The sequence below is a fragment of the Lolium perenne genome, chromosome 3, assembly GCF_019359855.2.
Source record: "Lolium perenne isolate Kyuss_39 chromosome 3, Kyuss_2.0, whole genome shotgun sequence".
NCBI lineage: Eukaryota > Viridiplantae > Streptophyta > Magnoliopsida > Poales > Poaceae > Lolium > Lolium perenne.
This window is the reverse complement of record NC_067246.2, coordinates 90,368-101,716: the sequence shown is the minus strand read 5'-3', so window position 1 is coordinate 101,716 and position 11,349 is coordinate 90,368.

The following is an 11,349-nucleotide window of genomic DNA, read 5'->3' as shown; positions in this document are numbered from 1 at the left end:
GTCGTCGTCGTCATCGCTGTCGTAATCACTGAGATTCCCTGGCCAGGGGCAGTGGCGCTTGGCCGGCGGCTCGTCGGAGGGGCTGTCGTCGTCGTCCTCCTCCTCCTCTTCTTCCTCCTCCACCCCCTCGGAGGAGGTGAAGTCATCCCAGGAGAAGCGATCGTCATCGCTCTCCTCCTCCGATTCCTCGTCTGCGAGGAAGCAGAGGTCGCTCTCCCCATCCGTCGAGGACTTGTCGTCCTCGGACCAGATGGAGAAGTCATGGTCTGGATCCTCCCCGGCCTCTATGGCGCGGCGGGTGTTGGCCGCATGGGCCTCTTGTGGGCTCGGTGCTGGCGTCGGCTCGTGGGAGGAAGAGGACTCGAAGGAAAGTCCCGACGAGGTGGAGGAAGAAGAAGACATGGTGCGCAGAAGGGTTTTTGGGGTGCCGATGGCTGGAACAGAGGAAGGGGATAAAGAGAACTAATCAGTCGGCACGGTTAAGTAATGAGAAGCCTGGTGGGAATTACTGCCCTACAGTTTCCGAGGGGATGATGTCAGAGCTATCGAATTTTGCAGAGAAGCTGAGAAGACAGGGCATAATGATGACGGATGCTACAACGACTCTGCTCTGCCATGACATGACCCGACGAAGGAAAGCATAATGATTTTCGAAATTTTTTCCAAAACCAGGGGGGCATGTGTTATCACCAGATTTTGGCCAAACCAGGAGGTGGGCCGTAAGAGAGATGGGCTTGGAAGATTACACGTGGAATATCTCTAAAGCGGCCTTGTGCGGAGAATTTGGGCTAGATTGCCCGTGTATCTTTAATTGTAGTAGATCGCATCTTAGATTAGGAAATAGAGTTTTACCCGTGCACGGTTAGGTGTACGCCTAAATTAGAAAGTCCCTTGGACTATAAATATGTATCTAGGGTTTATGAAATAAACAACAACTCACGTTCAACCAAACAAACCAATCTCGGCGCATCGCCAACTCCTTCGTCTCGAGGGTTTCTATCCGGCAAGCGACATGCTGCCTAGATCGCATCTTGCGATCTAGGCAGCACAAGCTCCACGTTGTTCATGCGTTGCTCGTACTGAAGCCTTGTTGATGGCGAGCAACGTAGTTATCATAGATGTGTTAGGGTTAGCATTGTTCTTCGTATAACATGCTTACGTAGTGCAACCCTTGCATGTCTAGCCGCCCTCACACCTATCTCGGGTGTGGGGGCGGCACCCCGCTTGATCATTATTTAGTAGATCTGATCCGTTACGATTGCTCCTTGTTCTACAAGGATTAGTTTAATATCTGCAATAGTTAGGCCTTACAAAGGGGGGGAGGATCCAGCGGCACGTAGGGTGGCGTTCGCAAGTCCTAAACAGGATGTTCCGGGGATCAACTTCGTGTTGGTTTTTAGGCCTTGTTTAGGATCGGCTTACGAGCACCGTGCGTGGCCGCGAGGCCCAACCTGGAGTAGGATGATCCGATTATGCGGTGAAAACCCTAAATCGTCGTAGATCTCATTAGCTTTATCTTGATCAAGCAGGACCACCATATATTCGTGCACCCCGTACGAATCATGGGTGGATCGGCTCCTTGAGCCGATTCACAGGATAACCTGAGAGCCGATCGAGGCTCGTATTTAATGTTTACGTGTATGCCATGCAGGAAACTAAGCGAGGCATCTCCATCACCTTCCTGGCCAGGTATAGGTCAGGTGGCACGCCCTTGCGATCAGCATCGGGTGTGTGACCAGAAGTGCTTTGCGGGCCGTCGCTCGGAGGGGTCTCAGCCAGCCGCAGCTCTAGGCTCTTCCCGGCTCTACGGTGTTGACCCGTCGCTGCCCGTCGGTGGGTTTCTGACGTCAACACTAATACATAATTGGGAACGTGGTTTACACGAAGACATAGTTAGGAACATGGTTTCCACAAACTAATACATAGTTTGAACCATGGTGGACACAAATATAAAATATTGCAAAAAACTAAACCTAACTAGGCCGTGCATCGAAGGTTTCCTGCGTTCGCTGCTAAGAAAGAACACTCGAGGGCACACCCAATCACCCAAACTGGAAAATCCAGCGGGAGGATGGTGTCCTTGTTGGTTCTACTGATGAGACGAACATCTAGAAACCTCCGTGCACGTATTCGCTGTGAAGAAACAACACTCAGTCGTCCTCCTCGTCGGTGCTGTCGCCGTGGTAGTCCCGGTGGCAGCGCGTCTCGTCGAAGACCTTGACGCTCATGTCCCTGTCGCCGAAGTAGGAGAACAGGAGGATGAAGCCGGCTTCGAGGCTGTGGTGGAGCGCGAACTTCTCCCAGCCAATGTTGAGTTACATCTTGCCGCGCGAGTAGCCGCACGAAGCCTCCCGCAGATGCATCGTGCGCGGGTGGTCGTCGCCGGCGACGTACTCGTCGAAGGAGTCCAGCAGCCTCTGGATGCCGCGCGGGTCGCCCTTGAGGACGAGGACGAACTCGAACAACACGTCCGGCTCCACGTCCATCTCCGACGATGAAGACGACGGCGTGGGAGGCGACGGCGAGCGTTCAGCTCTGCCGCGGCCACGACCACGACCACGACCACGGCCGCGAGGTCGGCCTCCGCCTCTACCAGACATAGCATCGAGTCTTGTTGAGATGTTGGCGGCTAGGGTTTGGGAAAGAGGCGCTAGGGTTTGTGTGTGAGAGGGACGATGAGAGGCGGCCCTTTTATAGGCCGGATGGAGGCGGAGGAGCGGTGGCGCTCATTAACGCCGGCACGCAGAGCTAGGCGCGACGGGACGCGTCGCTGCGCCTCTGTGGGAACTGCACCGTCGCTGCAAAGCCAATAACTTCCATCGCGAGGTAGGCGACGCCACTCCCCGCCTCGCTTTTCGGTGTGTCCGGCGTCCCCGGAGCATCCTTGTGGGACGGGGACGGGCTCGGGGCGCCGGACACCGTATAGGGCCGCGCCGAACAAAATGAGCTTTGAAGAACGCGGCTGGAACAGATTTTTGGTCCGGCACGCCCCAAATTGCTTTGGGGGACGCGGCTGGAGATGCTCTAAGGCCTCCCTGCCCTGACTACAGCTACGAGGAAGACCTAAAGGAAAGATCACGGCGATGGTGCTACTACCGCAGCTCCTAGCAGAGCTCCACCAGTGATCGTCTCCAAGAAGCCTGATGTGAGATTGGGCGAAGCTGCTAGTAACGACAGTGCGAAAGGGCGTGCTGCAGAGGGCGTGTCATGACATGATCTCATCAAGTTCTTATCATGTTGTTGCAAGCAGATTTTCCTACGCTTATGTGTTACTTTTATGGTGATTATATTTTTTCATATTGAGCTGGATCATAGGTAATTCTTTTGAGATTGTCGTTTTTGGGTTTCACACAATTTGAACAAGTACCTACACCGGATGTTGCTTGCAAGGATTGTTGATATTGGAAAAAATGTTGGTTTTATGTAAAACTTTACGTGCGGATATATAACATGTCCCTCTGCTACATGCGAATTTTTTTCCTAAACTTTTTAACTTTTTAAAATATGTTTTGTACATACCAGGTGCATATGCACCTGGCCGAGATCAGTTTTGAATTTCGATCAAATAGATAAAACTAAATGCAGGGCAATGGCATCGACATATGATAGGTAGATGGTGGGATTTGATTCAACAAAAGAAAGATAACAGCAGGCCAAATAGCAACTGCTTGAAACTTGGGGACTTACTTGATTATGAGCTAAGCCTCCTTGGGTTTGGGACTGGGCAACTTGGCCTTCACCTTGTTCTCTGCCTGCATGTCCCCTCCTGCGGCCAAGGCAGTTCCACTATTCTTGGTTTAAACTTTGGTTGTTGATCTCCTCTTCATTGTCTTCCCCGTCGTCCTTGGGCTTAGGTGATCATGTAACTGGTGGCCGGAAGGTATACCGAGTGAGCGCATGGGTAACTAACCTACACCGATATGATGAAAGCTCTGAATGTTTGATGAACAATTGGATTGACTCAATGAGCAAAACCAAAGAACAAGACCCAAACAACATGTTTTTTTTTTGAACAGTAAGATATATTATCATTGCAGTTCATAGTACAACATATCTCGGCGACAGAACGTCGAGCAGGAGTCACAGGTGCCTAAGAGCACAATAAGAAAGAAACATGATCTAAAAACATGTAGCTGATGCCAAAGATTGCCTATGAAGCCAAACAGCGATCGTTCATCCGCCGACAATACGGACTCGATATTGCTGCATCTGCAATCTTCAAGGGCATCTATCATGCTCCATACCAGTTGATGCCCCGTGGGTGGCTCTCCCAACGGTCTATCTGGCGTATGCACTCGAGGCTGATAAGGATTGAGCTGTAGATTTTGAGGAACCATCACCGAGCTCAATCTCCAGGTGTCTCCGCCGTTAAATCTGGGGATCAACGACAGAGGTGTTGTCGTCCATCTCTGGTGACACAGCCCGAACAGCGGAAGGACAACATCTTCTACATGCTGATCATCTGACAAGTAAAGCACTGTGCATATTGTAATGATGAAGAAATGATTCTGCACCTTGCCACTAATGATAGTCTTGCAGGCGTAGAGGCAACTCCAAGATCTTTGCTGCCCATGAATCTCAATTGTTGTTTGTGAGCAGAATCGGTGTTTCAAAATTATGGCTGTTATATTGGCTTTGCTCCATAGGCTCGCAGTGAGAGTATTGTCACACCTTGGACATTCCAAACCTTGAGCAGCAAAAATCAAAGACAGGAAGCAAAGATTGGAGATGGCTTCAAGGTTCTGATCAAAGTAAACAAGAATAAGCCACTCGATTGCATCCAGCTTCACCTCCAAACCATGGTCATCAGCACCGGCCCAGAACACATCATGTACAACACCGTCAGAATGAGCAGAACAACAAGCAAAGGGGGCAAAAACCTTCTTGCTTGTGTGCAGGGAAACCCGCAACACCATGCTCAATTTCAGGTACATGCACTTGAAAACCAAATCAGGGGTCGGAGGAATTACCATCATAGGGACGGCACCAACTAAATCACCTCCAGGAAATGTTGCCATGGCCGCAAGATGAACACATCGAAAGTAGCAGCTGACATCAACATGTTGGCAAACAGAGGAGTCTGTTGAGGTGCAAACAACACCCTTAGCATATCCATCAGGGACGTTCCCATGAAGGAGATGGCAGCCAACTTGGCCAAGGCCACCCCTATCTCCATCATAACCTTGATGGTCTTCAATCTTGCCTAGTGGAGTTCTTGCCGGAGGGCAGGACAGAGTAGTTAGGGGGCCATCAGGACCCCAGATCCGTCGATTCTTGCCGGCGTTCTCCCAACGCACGCCTACCAGCTGCGGCCCAGAACCTGGAGCCCAGATCCGACCAGACCCGCGACGAACAGGCTCGCCATCTCTGCATCCCTGCAGGCAGCCCTCTCCATGGCCGAAAATCTGGAATAGGGGATCTCTCTTACCATGTAGAGCTGGCACGGGATCGAAGAGAATCATGGAGACGAGGATGAACAAAAGGAAACCTAGAGCTACTTTATTTGGGGGGGGGGGGGGGGGGGGAAGACCTAGAAGAACAACCTATACAAGTCCAGACCTCCCTCCCTCTCACCACCGGCCACCGTGGCCGCCGGCGGCGGGGGAGAGGGAGGCCGGCGACAGGATCTGAGGGGGGGATCAAGGGAGGGCAGCCACAAAGGGCTCAGTCGCCACAGGGGCAAGTCTTCGAAGAAACCCAAACAACATGTGAACGGGTCTTTCGCAAATTAATGACATTCCATTGGTATCAATAGGTCTCCCGACCATCAGCATGTCCACTTGGTGCAGCGGTGAAAGCACATCATGACACAGATTCAGACTCCCACGGGAACCTCGCATATCAGCTGCAGGGGCCGCGTCAATGAAAATTGTTCGGATCTTTGCTCGTTGGTACGGTAGCCGTAGAGCACCCCCCTCCTCCCCAGATGACTATGTGAGGGCTTTCCTTTTTTTTTGCAAAACACAATACAAATGTACAATCATAGACACTGAATGGTGGCTTTCCTAGTATGGATCGATAAGTTGGTCTAGCTCATTGAGCGTCTGCACATGTACGGATCGGTGAGAAGGACTCGTGATTTCTAGAGACGATTGATATTTTCTTTTGATGAGAATAAATGTTTAATCATGTTGTATATCACTACATCTGTTAGGTGAAATCTTGTCCCCTTCCTGAACTAGGTTGTAAGAGCAATTCAACAGTTCTCAGAAAAAAACTGTCATTTGATGCATGAGAGGGCGAAAAGCTTGCTCCAGCTCTTACTCCATCCTCTCTTTTATTACATGCATCAAATCCTCCTCTGCATCCACTATTTTATGCATCTCTCACCCATCCGCAGGAAACCGTTTTTCCACCTCTCGCTCCCATCTCCTCTTCCCTTCATCGCCATGCACCACCGCCATATCTCGTCGAAACATCGCCGCCCGCCATCCCCCATCCTCCAGAGGCAAGTTCTGGCCCCATGGAAACCCGCACTACCCAGCCATGGAAATTGCTGCAGACTGAGAAATGCTACTTTTTTCCCTACTTATAAATTAGAGCTGCATTCAGGAGCTTCATTTCAGTGATCAACGAGCCATGCAAGTTCAGCGTAAATACGTCCTCTCCCTCCCAACTTAGTTTCTATCGACCAACCGGGTTACCAGGAACATATTGGATGCATGAACAGATAAACGTTAGCACAGCAAGTTAAACTGTCCAGAAAACTCTTTCAGAACAATTGAGCGGAATCTTGACGTATGGGTTTAAGTGTTATTATGAGTAGCCGTCTAGCATGGAAGATGGAAATAGAAACCTTTGGACCAAAAGCAGGACAACTTCATTCTCATGCAAAGCTCCACAAAACAAGTAAGATTCCACAAAGACAAAGCAAAGCTCCCACCAAACATGTAAGATTTCAGTGTCAATAGAATATGCCACTTACACCAATCTAGGAATTTCAGGTAACAGAGCAAACACAAAATACTTCCACACTATGCTAGGCATTGCATCGCAGTCCTGACGTTTATTAGACTTCCTCATGGAGAAGTACAACCTCGGGGCATTAATATAAGATGTTTGAGACATTTTTAAAGTAGACTAGATACAAACCAAAAGGAGTAAACCTACACAATAAAAATAGACTAGATACAAACTAAAGTGAGTGAATCTACCAAAAGCCTAGAACGTCTTATAAATCTAAACGGAGGGAGTAGTTCTTATGCTTCCTTTCCCTCCCCATCTTCAGAGAAAGCTTCTCCTGTTGGATATTTTGGTGATCTAGGCTGCTCTCCTAGGTCAGATCTTTTTGGGTTGCTACAGTAGGACGGTGCTACAGTAGGGCGGTGCTACAGTAAATGGCCACCTATCCTTATGTGTTGTCTTGATCGGAGACATCGATTTTGATCCAACGGTGCTGGTTCCCCTAGTGCATAGTGCTAAACATATAAAAGGGGTCAAATGACCTAGAAGAGGAGAGGTGGAAGACGGCTGCTGCTCTCTGCCTTCTCTCTTACACACTCTCTCTCAAGAACAAGCCACCGATCAGGCTAGCACTAAAGCACTAGGAAGAACCTAGCACAAATTGCTCCATCCTGGTGTGAGCAATTAAACAAGAGGAGGCATGGCATCATCTTCAGACCAAGGTATTTCTGATCTTATTCTTTTGTGGCTCAAACTAGAGCTAGTTGATCCTGCTGGATCCAACAATGGTATCAGAGCACCTAGCTCTTAAGTTTGAGCCCTCTTATGCTCAAGTTCATGCTTGATTTATCAAGTTTATGTTAAGTATCAAGCTATTCTTCCTTTTTTTGGCTTGATCTTTTTTCTGGCCCTAACAAATCTTTTGAGGCTCAAGGGTTTCAATTATGAAGTTAAGTAAAAGGGGGTCTGATGCAACAACTGAAAATCCCCTATTTCTAGAAACCCTAGAACAGAAATTCCTATGTTTTTACCCCTAATTTGGATCAAGAGTTTCGGTTATGTAACAAATTGATGGGGAAAGAAGCAAATTTTGCATAAATCTTGATGTTTTTCCCAAATCCGAGACTCTAATTTAAGCAATTATGTGTTTCCCTCCTGCAATAAAGCTTGTGGTTTTGGTTTATGCTAAAGATTTAAGGGGAAACCTATAACGTGATTCTTAAGATGATTTTCCCCAATCCGAAACCCTAAAGTGATGAAAATTTCCCCTGTTTTGATGCTCATGGTTTCGGTTAAGTATGAATTGAAGTGGGGACGGATTGATTTGATGCCATAATCAATCCTAAATTATGAAATTCCCCAAATTTTCGGAACCCTAACCCTAATTTAAGAATCATGGCGGTGGAAACTTACCTTATGGGTGTCGTCGCCGTCGCTGGCCACGGCGGCGCCGGTGCCACCATTTTATGATGGCGGTTCTGCTCGGGCACACACCCGAGCGGACTGCCGTCCACCTGCACCGGACCCGGCGCTCCTTCCTCGCGCGCTCGTCGCCGTTGAAGGCCGCCGCGGTGCCGGACTTGCGCTGGCCATCGACGCCGTCGCGGGGACGCCCGCACGCGCTCGTTCGCCTCGCGCAGGGCGCCGCTCGGAACCGCTCGACAGAGCTGCGCGCTGGCCAAAGCTGCACGCAACTCCGGCGAGAGGAACTGGACGACGCCGAAGCCCTCCTCTCTGTCGCGCGGTGCTCGTCGCCGTCGCCGTCGCGCTGCGCGCCGTCATCGCCGTCGGGAGAGGAGAGGAGAAAAAGAAACGGGGCTAGGGTTTTCGAGGGAGCCGGGCGACGACGCGCTGGTTTTGTTCCAGCTGCGGTCGTTCCTGGCCGTCGGATTGCATCCGACGGTTCAGGTCGTCCTGGCATGTTGCAAATGGGCTGTGGCCCAAGAGGGGATCGGGGGAGCAAATCGGGCTGGGCCAATTTCGGCCCAGTTCAGCAGAATTATTATGCAATATAAAAAAAAAAATTGGGGCTGAAATAATTATTTTCAGGCTGATTTTTCCTGCATAAATTTATTATGTCTATTTTAGGACACATTTTTTTTTTAATTACCATGCCTAGTTAATTTACATGTTGTTATTACATTTATTATTAAGTTTGTTTATGATTAATGAATTATGGTGATTTTCATCACTATAATTATTATGTGATAATGCTTTCGCTACAAAATAAAGTTTATGGATCCTCAAATAAAGTGTGGTTTTATTCCTTGTCATTCTAACCAAAGTTGTTTGACGGGCATTTTAACTGCAAAATTCTTTTATTGGTCTGTTTCATACGGCCAAAGCTGATGTGAACCGGGTCGGTAAAAGAAAATAATGAATGAGGATCATTAATGTGTGGCTTCTATTTATCAATTTGGCCAAAGCTAATTGATGAATATTTGTCCACAAAATTTTGTTGTTCATTTTCATCTCTGGCCAAAGCTGATTTGAATTTGATCAATAAAATTTAATGATGATTATGATGATGCTTACTAAAGCATTTTGAATTTTTCTTTTGCAACAACTAATGTCTCTAATATTGCTGGAATGCTAAATGGCATCGAACAGCTAAATGGCAGCAATTATGTCACGTGGAAGGAGAAGCTTGAGATCACTATGGCCTTACTCAATATTGATTATGCTCTCCTTAATGATCCTCCTGAGGTGCCTAAAGAAAATAATGAAAATTATGAAGCCCTCAAGAAGGAATATGACATTATTAAGGCTAAGTGGGATGACTCTAATCGCAAGTGCCTTATGATGATAAAGGGCTCCATTACACAGAGTATGAGGGGAGCCCTTCCTGATTGTGAGACAGCAAAAGGGTACTTTGCAAAAATTGAGCATCAATTTAAAGGGTCTTCTAAAGTTTATGCAACAAGTCTTATCAGAAGGCTAATTGATGAAAAATATGATCCCACTGGAAGTCTTCGAGAGCATATTATGAAAAAGTGCAACATGGCCGCCAAACTAAAGTCAATGGAGATGGAAATCTCTAATGGTTTCCTCGTCCATTTTATTATGTCATCTTTGCCTCCCCAATTTGATCCATTTATGATCAACTATAATGCGATGGATGTTAAATGGGAGATTGATGAAATGATGGCGCGATGTGTGCAAGAAGAAGAAAGGCTTAAGGTACAGGTAATTGATCATGTTAATCAGTTTGGTCATTCACAAAAGAAGAAGTATAGAAAATTTGTGAATGAATATGTGAAGCCCAAGCCTTATAAGTTCAAGGAAAAAGGCCAATCCTCAAAAGGTTCACAGCAAAAGAAGCCAGAAAAAGCGCCTAATGCTGAAGGAAATAATTCCAATGCTTGCCACTTTTGTGGAAAAGGTGGGCATAGGCGAAAGGATTGTTTTGGCTTCAAGAGATGGCTCAAAGAAAGAGGTACCGACACTATTACTGTTGTTGAAGAATCCCTTTATGTTAATTATGCCACCAATACTTGGTGGATTGATTCAGTGCAACATTTCATGTTGTAAATTCGTTGCAGGGATTCAATATGAGGAAGACCCTAAAAAGAGGGGAAAGAACAATTAGAGTTGCTAATGGTGTTGAAGCTTATGCCGAGGCGATTGGAGACTTCACTCTTACACTTCATGGCGGTTTTAAGCTTCAGCTAAATAATGTTCTTTATGTACCCTCGATGAAACGGAATTTAGTTTCCGTCTCATGTTTAGATGATGATAGTTATGAGTGTCACTTTGGGAATAAGCGGTGTATAATTATGTATGACAATAATAATGTTGGCCTTGCTGTCGACACGACAAACTTTATGTAATTTCCCTTTGTGATGATATAAATAATGTGGGTTCTACCTCAAATATAAATGTCGGTACCAAACGCAAACGTAATGATAATGAGACTTCTTCGAAATTATGGCACTATCGTTTAGGCCATATTTCGAGGGGGAGGATTGAGCGTCTCATTAAAGATCAAGTTCTTCCTTCTCTTGATTTTTCGGATGCGGATGTTGATCATTGTATCGACTGCATCAAAGGAAAATATGCCAAGAAAATTAAGAAAGGTGCAAACCGAAGCACGGGAGTTTTGGAATTAATTCATACGGATATATGTGGTCCGTTTAATGTGAGATCGGTGGACGGTTATAATTCATTCATAACGTTCACTGATGATTTCTCCCGTTATGGATATATTTATCAAATCAAAGAAAAATCAGAGGCATTAGACAAGTTCAAGATTTTCAAAGCTGAAGTTGAAAATCAATGTAATAAAAGAATTAAAGTTGTAAGATCTGATCGTGGTGGTGAATACTATGGCAGACATGCAACTTATGGTCAAATTCTGGACCATTTGCAAAATTCTTACGGGAAAATGGCATTGCCGCCCGATACTAAGACCGGGTGAACCTCGGCAAACGGGGTGGCTGAAAGAAG